Raw genomic sequence first — 14,485 nt, 5'->3', positions numbered from 1 at the left:
CGTGGGGTGTTACATACTACAACTTTTTCAAGACATCGTTGGCTTTTATGCCTGTTGCTCACGCCTGGGATTGCTTGCCCCTATTTACTGGTCTACGTGAGGCTTCCTTTTGCTATCTACATGGGCTGCCTCAATGTTATTCTAACCTATGGCTTCTTCTTTTATATTGTCGTTCTTGCTTAGAATCCCCTGTCTCCTCTTCAATGTGTATCCCATATACTAAATAGCTAGTGAATGCGTGTGCTTTTTAATTGTAAATCCTTGCAATGTAAAGTTTTTTGACAACTGAGCGAACACTCCATTGGGTGAGATTTTGAATGAAAGAAAAAAAAACAATGTTATGATGCTTCATAGATGGATACAAAGTTTCTTCATTCAGCCCATCCAATTGATAGATATATCTTTCAAAAAATGTGAGGATTGGAAATTATTTGAAGTATGTTTTGAGTCTATGCACATCCAGATCATGGAACATAAAATATGATTTGCAAAAATCTTATAAAGTAGACTCTGCACACTCCATGGCGTTCAGTCCAACCAAAGGTGCATAAGCCATCTTGGTGCTTTGTACAAGAGGGTTTACCTCATTTGGAGCACTCTTGCTTCCTTCATATCTATCCTTGTATAGAAGTTCCTCATAGCCTTGTTTCATTTTCCAGCACACTACCTCTTTTCCTTTTTAACATAGCTATGAACTTTGAGACATATTTGATTATATTCTTCCTTTTGTATTCTAATGTGTGCATAGTCCCTTACTTTTAAACGGAGTTAAAATACCAAATGGATGTTGCAAATTGTGTGATGACTTAAAACATTGTAACACTACCCCTTTGAAAACTCCTCTAACCCCGGGTCCATATGTATGCAATCAGATGAAATTAGTCGGGCCCTAAAGTGGGTCCGACTAAATTTTTTTTGGTTTCCAAATAGTTGAGTTCTCAAACTAACCTACTGAACATCTGACATTAACTGGATTTAAATTCAATCAATGAAACATCAATTAAAGCTCATTTTACTATTGATCTGCAAACAACCAATTTAATGCCAGAGGGTCCTTTGACTAGCCTTAAAAATTGACTAGAACACTTAATTGGGCTCTGAAAATTGGCACAGTGATTCTTTGCTCCACACTCTTCCACCCTGTCGAATCTTATCTCATGATGAATTTGGGATCAAAAGATATTCACTTTCAAAGTTGACCTCTTAGAATCACCTGCAGATAAACATGTCAGAAAGCAATAAATTGGGTTCAGATTTGGCTTTGAAAACTAGGCAAATGGACACTTGGGAGAATGAAAACTAGGGCATTGGTTCTCTGTCTTGAGGACAATATGAATCTATGATTTGGGCTCATGAAAAATAACTGGGCGCAAATGGCGAGCAGTCAAAGTGGGCTACTTGGATTTTGTAGATTGAAATCACTAACAAAACATTTTTTGCGAATGGAAAGGACTTGGAAAAGTGTGCAAATGGATTCGTCCTGACTTGCAAACTGACACACTTAAAAAATTTTTGGAGTACAACACAGTGGCACAATCCATTTGATCTAGGTAGTCACAGATCTCAAGTTATCACATCACAAACAGGGGTTCCAAACAATCTGCATTTGCTGACACTAGTAAAAAGATAGAAATTACGTTTGGAATCGCATTTGAAAACTGATCAAACGGATTCGTCATAAGCTGAAACTTGAAAATAACAAGAATTTACGTCTACAATGAAAAAAAAAAAGAATTTTAGCATTTTGGTCAACTGGTCAAAAGTTATAACTCATCAAACAGGGCTTCCTAGAATTAAGAATTAATTGCAAAGCATGAAAACAGCAACTGACCAACTTTGAGGGATTCAAAACCTAGTCAAACGGACTTGAAACGACTCAAAATTTGAAATATAGGTTCTTTGGTATAGACACTAGACATATCCAAAGTGGTGAATCATGAAACATTTATGGGTGCAAGATATTCAATTACAAACATGGCCTCCTGTCATTATTCGACACTTGGGGTAAAATGCAGATTTGGCAAATGCTCAAAACAAGACTTCACGAAATGACTCAAAATGAAAATTTATCAGCATGGAACAAGTAAATATGTTGAATGCATGGTGTTAGAAACATTAAACACCTCTTAAACTTCTCAAGTATAGTCAGGTACAAATGCATTTATGGGGCTTGATTTCTTCAATGGTGCTCAAATTTTGGGCTACAATTTTGAGCACCAATAGACTTCTCCACAAGTCAAATCCAAATCACTCCACTATTCAAAAAAATTCTTGTCAACCCTCAAATAGGTTAACCACTAGAGAATAGGCGTCACACTGGCACAAGGTCCTACAAGGAACTTCCTATGCACTAGGAAAACCCATCTAGCCATAAAGCCAGCATTGCAACGTAAGGATAAATCCACTCTACCTCATCAAGAAGTGTCCAACTACAATATGCACCTACCAATTGACCACAAAACAAGGCCAAAACACTACAAACTTCTAACAAGAGTTGGGATAATGGGGAATGACCATCCCAAAATTTCCAAGAACATTATCATGCAACACAAAGGATGATGGTTCATTACCAAAGTTGCACACTCTAGAAGGATACTTACCACTACTAACAACCAAACATATGAGCACTTAGTCTCTATGATACAAAAGCTCAACTATCACTGGGAATAATGGTTACTTAACCCAACTAGACAAGTTATCTCCTTTGCACAAGTTCACGAAGAATTTCATCTATATACATAATGATGTAATAAATTCATACCAACTCATAAGATGGTAACATGTATCCAATGATACCATGTCCCTCTAGCAACATGCTAGGAATACAACACCCAACTACTACTAAACTCAATCTGAAATCCTCAAGCTTACCCTAAAAGAGTGACTTGACCGATATAGCATCTTGATGATACAAGCTTAGGGAGAAGGAAACTATAGAGTATTAGGACTAAGAGGGACTCTCTCAACCTCTACAATAAGTCAACCCAAGACATGTTAGGGAAAAATCACAATTCCACAAACCATCTAGACACTCATCCAACACTAATTGAGCTAGTGGCATAACCATGCTAGCCTACTTTCTCTAGAGAGGCAAGCATAAAGGAATACACCAGCATTGAAGCTCACAACAAGGGTCAACCTCAAAGTTAAACTAAGCTACACCTATCTATAGTAGGAATAGCACCCATGAGCAAAAGATGACTCCAAGGAACCACAAAAAATGTCTTCCCTCTAGATGCCATAACTTCCATCTCCGGTCTCCAATTGACTTTAGTCCAAAATCACTACATGATGGAGCTTAGAGACCCCTAAGACCTAAAATTTTGAGTCACCACTCAAGATAAAAATACATAGACAAAATAAGACAATCTTGGTTACCAAGACAAATAATGGACAAAATTTCCAAAACCACCAAAGAGAAGACATACCCAAAATGATATAAGACATGAAATGAAAGAAAATTCACACAATGAAACCATCATTACTCATCTTTCACAAGTTCATTAGTTAACCATAACACAAAAATTAATGCACAATGAAAGTGAAAGGTTTTTGAAGCAAGGGATCAAGAGTCACTTACCATAAAACAAGTACATATCTTCTCAAATTTCTTTCAAGAATAACATTACATTTAATTTTCATTTAAAATATTTCATTTTCAGTAACACATTTACCTCTACTCATAAATACACTAATATGTTCTCTAGTATATTATCCCTTGTATGTACTACCACAGGTTCAAGATGAACATGATAGAGTCACAACACACAACTGGGTAGTAATAAAACACATTTAGAATAGTCATCATGAACCAAAAACAAAAAACCCAAATTGGGGAATTGTCAACTCCAATAGTAAATCACCAATAGAGCTTATGTCAAAAATAAGTCAAGTGTGAAAATAGCCACACGGAGAGCATTAGGGAAATTTGATGACTAGTCCAAGAAAGGAAAATAACAAAAACTAATGCTAGCCCAACAACATGAGGAAAGTAAATCTAGCCAAATAAAATAAGGCATCAATCAAATCACATTACATGTGATGATTAAGAATAGTCACACAAGAGGGATAAATCACCACACAATGCTAAGGAATACATCATCCTAATAGTGATAGAGAGTACACTCACACACATCAAGCAGTATATCATTAATAACCTCATGCATATGTAGACTACAATAATTTCCCTAATTATTTTCCATGCAATTCAACATTTAGATGTACAACAATTTTACTAAAAAATTTATAAGCTTAAGAAGCAAGCAGTTTGGGAACATAAGTCATTAACCTAAAGGATCTAATATAACACCTACATCCTTGCAATAATTCACAATATACACTCATTTCTCAATGAAAGACACATTTCATTAGTAAATTGACACAACACAGAATCACAAATAAAATTTAGTTTTTTACTTACAATAGGAGAATACAAGGAAAAAAATGCACCTTACTCCACAAGGAGAAACAAAAGAGACTCAAATCCAACACATGGACACCAATTAGTGGCTCCATCTAAGAGGGTCACAAAAAAACCAGCCATGCTAAGGCACATCAATTTTGTTGGTGCTGGAAATTGTAGCCAAAATTTTGAGCACTGTTGAGAAATCAAGCCCTATGAATGCTTTTTAATGAGTTTGTACCTGACTATACCTTTGAGGCTTAAGAGGTATTCAATGCTTCTAGCACATTCCTTTCAGCTTGTCCCCATGTTCCATTATGTTAAACTGACATTCTGAGCTATTTCGTGAATTCTCGTTTCAAGCACATTTCTAATCTTCATTTTCACCTAAGTGTCAAACAGTGATAGGAGGTCGTGTTTGCAACTAAATATCTTGCAGCTAGAAACATTTCATGACTTATTGCTTTGGGAATGTCTAGTTTCCATACCTGAGAACCTATGTTTTAGATTTTGAGTCATTTCAAGTCTGTTTGACTACGTTTTGAATTCCTCAAAGTTGGTAGTTTACTATTTTCATGCTTATGCACTTTGTACCTAATTCTGGGAAGCCATGTTTGACGTGCTATAATTTTGACCCAATTGACCAAAATGTTGAAATTCCTTTTGCATTGCATTGTAGACATCAAGGACTTGTTATGTTTCAAGTTTCAGCTTATGACGAATCCATTTGATCAGTTTTCAAACACGATTCCAAACGCAATTTCTAAAGTTATCCTAGTGTCAGCATTTGCAGATTATTTGGTACCTCTATTCGGGATGTTATAAATTCGGATCCATGATTGGTAAGATCGAATGGATTGTACCCCTATGTTGTCCTTTGAAAATACTCCAAGTGTGTCAGTTTTTTAGTCATGAAGAATCTATTTGCACATTTTTCCAAGTCAAATCCATTTGCAAAAATCAATTTCTTGACATTCTTTTCAGTCAACAAATCCAAGTAATCTACTTTGAACGCTTGCCATTTGTGCCCAATTATTCATCATGAGCCCAAATTGCAGATTCATATTGTCCTCATGATAGAGAACCAACACCTTGAGTTTCATTCTTCCAAGTCTCCATTTGCCCAGTTTTTGAAGCCAAATCTAAACTCAATTTATTGTTTTCTGACATGTTTTATTGTAGGTATTTCTGAAAGGTCAACTTTGACAGCAAACATCTTTTGACCTAGAATTTATCATGAGACGAAATTTCATGGGGTACAAGAATGCAGAGCAAAGAATTAGTGGATCAGTTTGCTATGTTAGTTGTTTAGAAACAAATTTTTTTTTAGTCAAACCCGCTTTGGGGTCTGACTGATTACATCAGATTAATGAAATTGCACATGGTGAACAACCAGGCAAGGGGTTTGAAGAAATAGAAGAAGGCACAATGAAGGCACTAAAAAAACTCTCTATTTTAACAATGGTGTCCTCTTTTAATATGTGATTTATGCTTCTTCTGATGCGTCTTTCATTGGACAGTTGCTTGCTCTACTATGACCTTTGTGTACAACAACAGGGCCATTTTGTCTTTCATTACAAGAATCATGATCTTATTCATTGTTTTTGATGGAGGTAAACCAAATATGAAAGCACGCTTTCGACCTTTCCCCAACTCTTCCCCATTTCCCTCCCTGAAGAATGCATCTCCCATTTTTCTCATTGCAAGCATTGGTTCATTGAATTGAGTAGGGGGAGTAGTTTCTTTTTTGTTCAGAATATTGGTGAGATGGTTTCCATAGCTACACTTCCAACTCGACACTTTTCTCTCATTAGTTCAGCCATGATGTGCATGTTCATGCAAGTGAAGAAATCCACATGAGGATTAAAATAAGACATCCACAATAAGTTGCAGTCCATGTCTTTCGCAGTAGGCATCTAAAAAGCATGTAAATTAAGTTTTTCCACTATATTGTAAAGTGGGGATAAAACAAAGCATGGAGGAAAAGGAGCCTGGTTCTCCATGTTGGAAGCATACAGAGATGTCGACAGTTTGCAAGGAAGTCCATGCTAGGTCATAGCAAGAGGAAAGCTCACGCTAATGCAAGGGGGGAGGCTGCGATTATCTCTAGGGTAGATCCATGTTTGTTTGTGCAGAGGAGCCTTGTAACAAGAGGGAATAGCTCACATTTTGAAGTATCTACATTAGTAGGAGAAACAATACACATTTTAGCAGGAGAGCCAACACTAGCAAGGAATGCCCAAATAGGGGAGGCATTTCTGTAGTCAAAGAGGAAGCTCACACAAATAATTCAAAAAACCCTGATGCTGAGTAGAATGTCATATAAAAAGGCTCCACACCTGTGTAGAAGGAGAATCAATGCACTCAGTTCATGCATAGAGGAGGGATTCAAAACACTTTATCCCACATTGGGTGGGTGGAATTTTTTTTTTATAGTTTAAATACTATTTCACAATGCAATGTTAATGTCTATAAGACATATGGCTTTTGTGAAAGCCAAGTCCATGCATGGGTCCATGGTCAGTTGAATGGTGATGTCAACATATATATAGTAAAAAATTTAAATGAAGATGCTCCTATGGTGAGGTGGTGATGGAGGCTTACATGACACCACATGTCTGATTGAACGGTAGGGGCATGCCCGCATTTCCAAAGTGCTCGACGATTAGACATCACGGGAAAGCAGGATTAGAACATGTGGTGCAAGTCCTAGTTGGCAGAAATAAAGAACAGTATGAGAGGATGTGCCGGATTTTGACATGTATCATGATCTGACAATGGGCACATGCCCACAAAATAAAGATGCTCGCTGGTTAAGTATTATGGGCATGCAAAAATTTGACACGTGCAAAGTGGGCCTGCCTAGTGTGACACAGTGATGACATGGCACTATGTGTTTGAGTTGATGATGTGGATAGGGTTTGACCAATTAGGAAGTGACACATGGTGTCGGTCAAATTGGGTTTGACCTAAATTTAGAGGGGTAGGGAGAAATTGGAAAATGATGAAAATATTTTTATCATTTGTTTTTTCAAAATGCCCACATTAGGTTATTTTAAATTCAAATGGGCCTTTAGTCTAAAGTTTCAACTTTAGATTATTTTTCAAATTTTAAATATTAAAGTGTAGATCTGACATTTCTAGCAAAGGGACTATTTTCAAACTGGTTTTCAAGGGGTTTCTGAGAGGCAAACATTGTGATGTTATATATCACCAAAATCGAGAGAAGATGAACTTTCCAATTTTGAGGTCAATTTTTGCATAGAATACCACTGGTTCAAGCTACAGGAGGATTTTTTATTAAGGTCCTATCTTGCAACTAAATTCAGGTATCAAAGTTCAGTTGTGTTTTCTAGTCAGGTGATGACTTGAATGTGGCTAAAAGAAAGTGAAAATGTAGTTAAGGTTGAATTCAAATTAGATTCACTCAATAAAACCTCAATTTCACTAGCATTTTCATCGTAGATCAGATATTTTGATGACTCAACAAGTTTTCATGATTTCAAAAAAGATATTTTCTAATCAATAATAGAAAAATGATGAAATCAAATCAAATCAAAGAGGTAGAAAGATGAAAGAGGTGATTCAGTTGCGAGAGATTGAATTTCAAGTGGACACTTCTCATCTTCAAAATAGATCTAGGAATTCTTTCTTGTCTATATCTTTCTTTCTTTGATACATTGTAAGGGTTCTAGTCTTTGTCACTAAGAAACCAGTAGGTTGGTAGTTTTCTCGGGGTAATACCAGCAGGGCTCCAGTTATTACTATGAAACCATTTTCTTCAAAAAAAATTCTCTTGAATGAACATCACTAAGAAGGATAATATAGATAGTTTAGATCTGTTAGGTGTTTTCATGCTTTCATTTCATGCATATGGTTGTATTATTTCAAGGAAATTAATACAAAGAATAGTAGAATTTCATGAGTTTGATCTTGAATCTTGTCTCCTTTATCAGTGAGCTCCAATGTTTAATGGTCTTTGAACAAAGAGCCTAGATCATAGTTGCAATCCCTTAAGGTTGTATGTTATTTCATTATTTCTTAAAACTCAAGTAGTTATGTAAATTCTTCAGGGAAATCAATAGGGTTGTAAGTTTACTGATGGGGATATCATGTAAGAATGAGGTTCAGATTGAGCATTGATGTCTATTTACAAGTTGAATAGATAGATCATATATCTAAATATATAAATAAGTATCAAATATCCACATGCATGCATTTGATTCATGGATTTGCCCAATAGATAAGGCATTGATTGATTATAGGATCATCAAGTCATATTGCTGCATATCTGAGGGTTTGTTGAAATCAACATTATTAATCAAAATTGTTTTCACTTTTCATGTTGAAGGACTTAAATATAATGCCCTCACTCAGCTCCTAAGATTCATAATTCTATATTTAGCTACTATAGATTGATGTTATTTCATGAGTTATTAGGAGATATAAGGGTTCTCATCTACTTAATAGATTCAAGGATATTTTTTTGCACTAGTACAATATTGATTGAATTTTCGGTCCACCCACCTAGGTTTAGTAGAGCCTGAAGTAGAAGAAGGGTCATGCCTTATAGTTGGCCTATTGTCAGGAATGGCATGTTGAAAATGGGAGTTAGTTTCCCCTAGATATGTAAGTTTCTCAATGCGATAATTGAAAACCCTCCAAAATTTTCAAACACCAACAAATTCCATCTACATAACTAGGAAAGACTCACTTCCTTCTCATCACACTACTCTAGTCACATCTACTAGACAAGCAAGTCACAAGCTCTCAAAGAGGCACTTGCACTCACACAATCACAACATCAACAATATGGGAAACATATACATAGAGATCCCAATGTTTGAACATGAGCTCTGATACTAGATGTAATGCCAAACTTGGAGATCCTTGGAACAAGGATAAATAAAAGCCAGTACATTTTTTTCTAAAGGTGTTAAGAATGGATACATATAACATCAACATGCAACTGATCAGAAAGATCATGGCAAAAGACTTTAACCAAAAATCCAAGAAACCAATGATCTCCAAGAATCACTACCTACCAACACATTCAAAACCATCTATTAAAGTTTACACAAGTCATAAATCATCAATCTATGACTTGTGAGGACCTAGGAAGGGGCACACCCTGAGAGGTTATCTAAAACACCCTTTGAATCTCAACTAGCAAGTCTAGAGATACTTGTAGTTTTCTTGAGCAGGGTTTTGCATAAAAATAAGGTGATACTTGTCTAGTTTTGTATGACACTATACAACACTACGAGGAGATACTTTTCCAGTACCATGCAACATTTCTTACAACAATTGGGTGATACTTTCTAGTATAGTGTGATAAACTTTACTATTACCCTATGATACTTTACTAGTGTTGCACAATAGAACTTTCTACTATCGTGTGATACTTTCTAGTATCAAAAAATATTTCTTCCTATAGCTGTGTGATACTTTTCCAATATCACTCAATGTTGAACCAATGTTGCAGGTTTACAAGGAAAAGGCCTGACAACAATTCTAGAAGGGAGATAGAGTTAGAACATCCACACCAGGGAGTACCAAAACTACTTTAGTCAAGGCAAACGTAGTCAAAAGCATAAGGAGAACAAATACATATAAAATCTAATCCACAACATCTAATCCATAGAATTGAATGTAATCATGCCAAAAGAAACATCACAATGAACATATATGCACATAAATCAAACATCAAAAGAAGAAAATCAGAAGCAATAAAGTACCAAACTAAAAAAAACCATTCTCATTTCCTCTCAACCATAATAGCATCATGAGACCTCAAAGGCCCTAGCCATCCCCCAAGCATGAATCTTAGATTTCCAACAAGATAGTTGGAGTTGTATCATGAGATCATTCTTACCAATAATATCAATAATAACATAAGAGAAAAAAACATCCAATCATGATAGTCTATCAGTAGCTATACTATCCAAAGAAATCATAAGGAATCTTATCGAGAAATATAACACAAAATCATGATAGAGGAATGCATAGAGTAACATACCAATCATCTAAACATGATAGCAATTGCATGCAAAGTAAAACATAAATCACTAGAGAACATACTCCAGATACACCAAGTATGAAGTGAATATCCAACATCAACCTCAAACTAGAAATATACCATCTCTATATACTAGTCCCAAATAGTAGTATAGGTAGCTATGCCTCCCAACCAAATAGAACCCATAGGTCCACTCATATCTTACTAATGGAGATAATGATCCAACCATAATAACACAGTAAAGGAATCCATGGCTAACACTCACACCAAATAGTATAGAGGACTACAACCAAGATCATTAGACAATATGATACAAGTCCCAGTCAAATGCTCTATGGGTCTACTATGTAGGGACTATAGTGGAGAGAAAATCACTTGGGACTCCCAAGCTAAACATCATGTGGAAACTCTCCCTTAGGACTACCTCAGGAGGCCATCACATTGAGTCCTTGGATCAAACCACACAAAATAATACCCTCATATCAAACCTTAAAGTTACTCAATTTTAATTATTTTAGTTATATTACCCATTAATTCATATAGTTATCACTTATCAAAAACTCCTTCATGTGAACCTTGTCAAGAACACGACCTAGGGTTACAAGAGAAGACCGTCCACTAGTCTACATTGCATACCCATTCTCATGATATAGTGCAAGGTAGGAGAATCCCTAGAGGAGATGTCCTAACCCTTAGAAATGTAACCACATAGTGGAAACACAACTGCAAGAAGCAATAATACAAGATCTGATACCAAATTACATAATTTGTTCATAAAATATAACTAATTACATGCAATATGCCCAATTGTAAGGCCTTCCGGGTTAGGGCCATATACTAAAATAAATTACAAAATTAATTCTACAAGATCCAATAAGATCCAACTTAAAAATCCAATCCTAGCTAGTCCAGATACACAACTGGATAAAAACACCAAGACGAATCCACACTTGTACCCTCAAGTCCACCAAGAGATCCTCTAGTTCGTAAGTAGTAGCTCTAGCTCTTCAAATTTTTATCTATTCTTCATTCAACCCCAAATAAATGAATAAAAGACTCCACAAGACCCCTAATTATAGTAATCTAAGCCACATGTAAGTCCAAAATTCTAAAAAATAAATAAACCTAACATTAAATACTCGAAGAACCACAAGTCAACCTCCAATAGAAATTAAATGTCTAAAAATCAATATCTAAGAAAAATTGCAATATCTCACAACTTCTATTGAATTAGAACTCAAGCTTCAAAATGAAGTTAATAATTTAGGTTCTCTACAACTTCTAAAATGTGAAAAGGCTGGTTCATCAAGGATATCTATGCATCCATCCTGAAAGTCATGCACAAAAACTTGTCACTCAAAACTAATAGAAATTGATACTCTAGAAGAATTGCCACATCTCCCAACTTATTATGAATTAGGACTTACGCCTTTGAAAAAAGTAAGTACTCTATGCTTTATTCAATCCCTAAAATTCAAATCCTCTCATTCATTATGTAAAATTAGTTACACAGCTTGCAACAGGTGCCCATAAATTAGAAAACACAATTCCAGCAACAAGGTAAAAGTGATTCAAACTTCAACTCAATCCATCCAATCTCTATGAAATCATGAGGAATGGTTGTCCAATATGTCTCTAACACATACCTAACCATGAAATCATAACTTCACCAAAATCAAAACTCAATTCTCCTCAACACTTAACCAAAATCCCTCCAAACATGCAAGATTTCATGCAAACCCAAGATGCTCCTGCATTAGACACCCTATGTTTGAACATCTTCTGGGATTCAACACATAAATCAAAAATTGGTTCTTCAAATAAATTCCCTCCAATTTTTCAACATTCACACTCTTTCCCTTATTATTCTTCTTCTTCTTCACATCCACCATAGGTGTTTCATAATTCTGCTTTCCATGCTAATCTCCAACCTTCTCAGAATCTGCCAACTCAACTTGGCTACCAATACTGAAGTTCCTCCTACTGAGCTCTTCATTCTACAAAGGAATCAAGGAAAACTTCCTACCATCTTTCTCAATAGTAAACAAATTCCTTACACAATCATACACAACCCTACAATCATATTGCCAAGGTATACCAAGTAACACATGATAACTATTCATATCCACAATATCACACAACACTTGATCCTTATATTGCCCAATCCAAAAATCAACAAGGTATTGCTCCCTCACTTCTAAAGCATGCTCACCTTGTGACTAGCCAATCCTACAAGGATGAGGATGCCTCACTCTCTTCAAAGCAAGTTTTTGAACCATCTCCTTAGCTACTAGGTTATTATTACTACCACCATCTATGATCACCTTGTAGATTTTGCCACTAGACTTATAATAATTCCTAAACAAACTAGTTCTTTGATGAGAATCTAGTCTCCTCTCACCAACTAATACTTGTCAAGATAGCAAGTTCTCTCCTTGCTTAGGCAAACCATCTTGGACTACAAGCTCATTCACAAGAATTATTGTCCTTCCAATTAGACATTCAAAAGATCTATGCTCTTCTTGACCACACTTGAAACAATTACCTCTAAACCCACCTACACCTATCCTTCTTTTCTATTCAATAGGTTTTGGTTAACCTTCTAGTTTGATTTAGCTTGTGTTGAACTATCTTGTTTCTCCATCCCTTGGGAAGTACCTTGATTCCTCCTCTTTAGCTTCTCCTCTACTCTCAAAGCATACTGGTAAGCATCCTCAACTAAAGAAATATTTAGCATACCATCCTCATCCTGAATATTTAATCTCAAACCATTAATGAAATGTCCCTTTTCTGATTTTTTATGATATTTCCAACCTTTAATCAGATATTTAAGATCAAACAACTGATATCACAAAGATCTACCAAATTTCTTAAGAAACCCCAAATCGGGTATGTCGAAAATAGTGCCAAAAAGCTTCACAACTTCACAAATTATTAATAAATCTGAAAATGGAAATTTTTACAGAACTTTCAGCAGCATAACAGCCTACAAAATGACATTTCCAGATCCGTATAGCCTTAACACAACAGCTCGAAAATGTAGGACCAAAACTATGCTCATCGGGCTCCCGAAATAGCACAAAATATGCCCGAAAACACCACAAAAACACTAATAATCTATCTCAAAAGTTTAATCACATCCCAATATATATATTTAGCTCTATTTTAACATTTAAAAGTCTGATATACAGCAGCAACCCAAAACTGATATGAAATACTCAACTATAAACACCAAACTCATACAAAAACACACCCAAAAACTCACAAATTTGCACTGTTCAACACAAAGGCAAACTCTGTATGAGCATGCACATGGAATGGCTTCAAACTCCCGTCCTTAGCCTTCCTAGAAACCTACAAACTCCCATTCTTGGGTCTCCCTCGAAACCTGCAAACTCCCGTTCTTGGGTCTCCTTCTCCACAGGTTTGGCAGCCTCTGAAGAATAACAAAGAATGCGCAAAAATCAAGTTCTGGAATGAGCCCAAAATGCCTCCAAACCCCTTAAAAGAGGGCATAACTGTAACTCACATCCAAGAGAGGTTAATGAAACTTATTTTAATAATAATTTTCATTTATTAGTCCAACAATTTCCAAAGATTAACCCCCTTTTTCCGAAACTTCACTTTCTTGGGCCTGCCTACCTTAGCAAAGATTTTCTTTTTTAATTATTTGAAAAGGGGACATGCCAAGTCCTCCCCTCCCAATCATTGCTTGTCCTCAAGCAATGGCTGAACAATAAACCAATCAATCCACCTGGATCCCAAATGTAGTCATGAACTATACTACTACCAATTAACACAGGCTCCTGTAATATCCTCTGCAATATGACCAAGAGGAATCCATAATCAAATTGACAATTATAGCTCAACCAAACTCTGAAATCACCACTGCCACAATCAAAAACCCATGAGGCACAAACTCTTAGAACATCAGAACCCAAGTAAAGTGGACAAATCAAACTACCAACACAATAAATACCATCAACGCATCCCACTGGCCTATATGGAATGTACAATCCAACTCTGCAACAATGGTGAACCCTCTCGAATGAAACTATACCAGG

Source organism: Cupressus sempervirens, chromosome 2 (genome assembly GCF_028749045.1).
Source record: "Cupressus sempervirens isolate cs-2001-9-10 chromosome 2, ASM2874904v1, whole genome shotgun sequence".
Taxonomy (NCBI): Eukaryota; Viridiplantae; Streptophyta; class Pinopsida; order Cupressales; family Cupressaceae; genus Cupressus; species Cupressus sempervirens.
Note: the sequence above shows the minus strand (reverse complement) of the source record.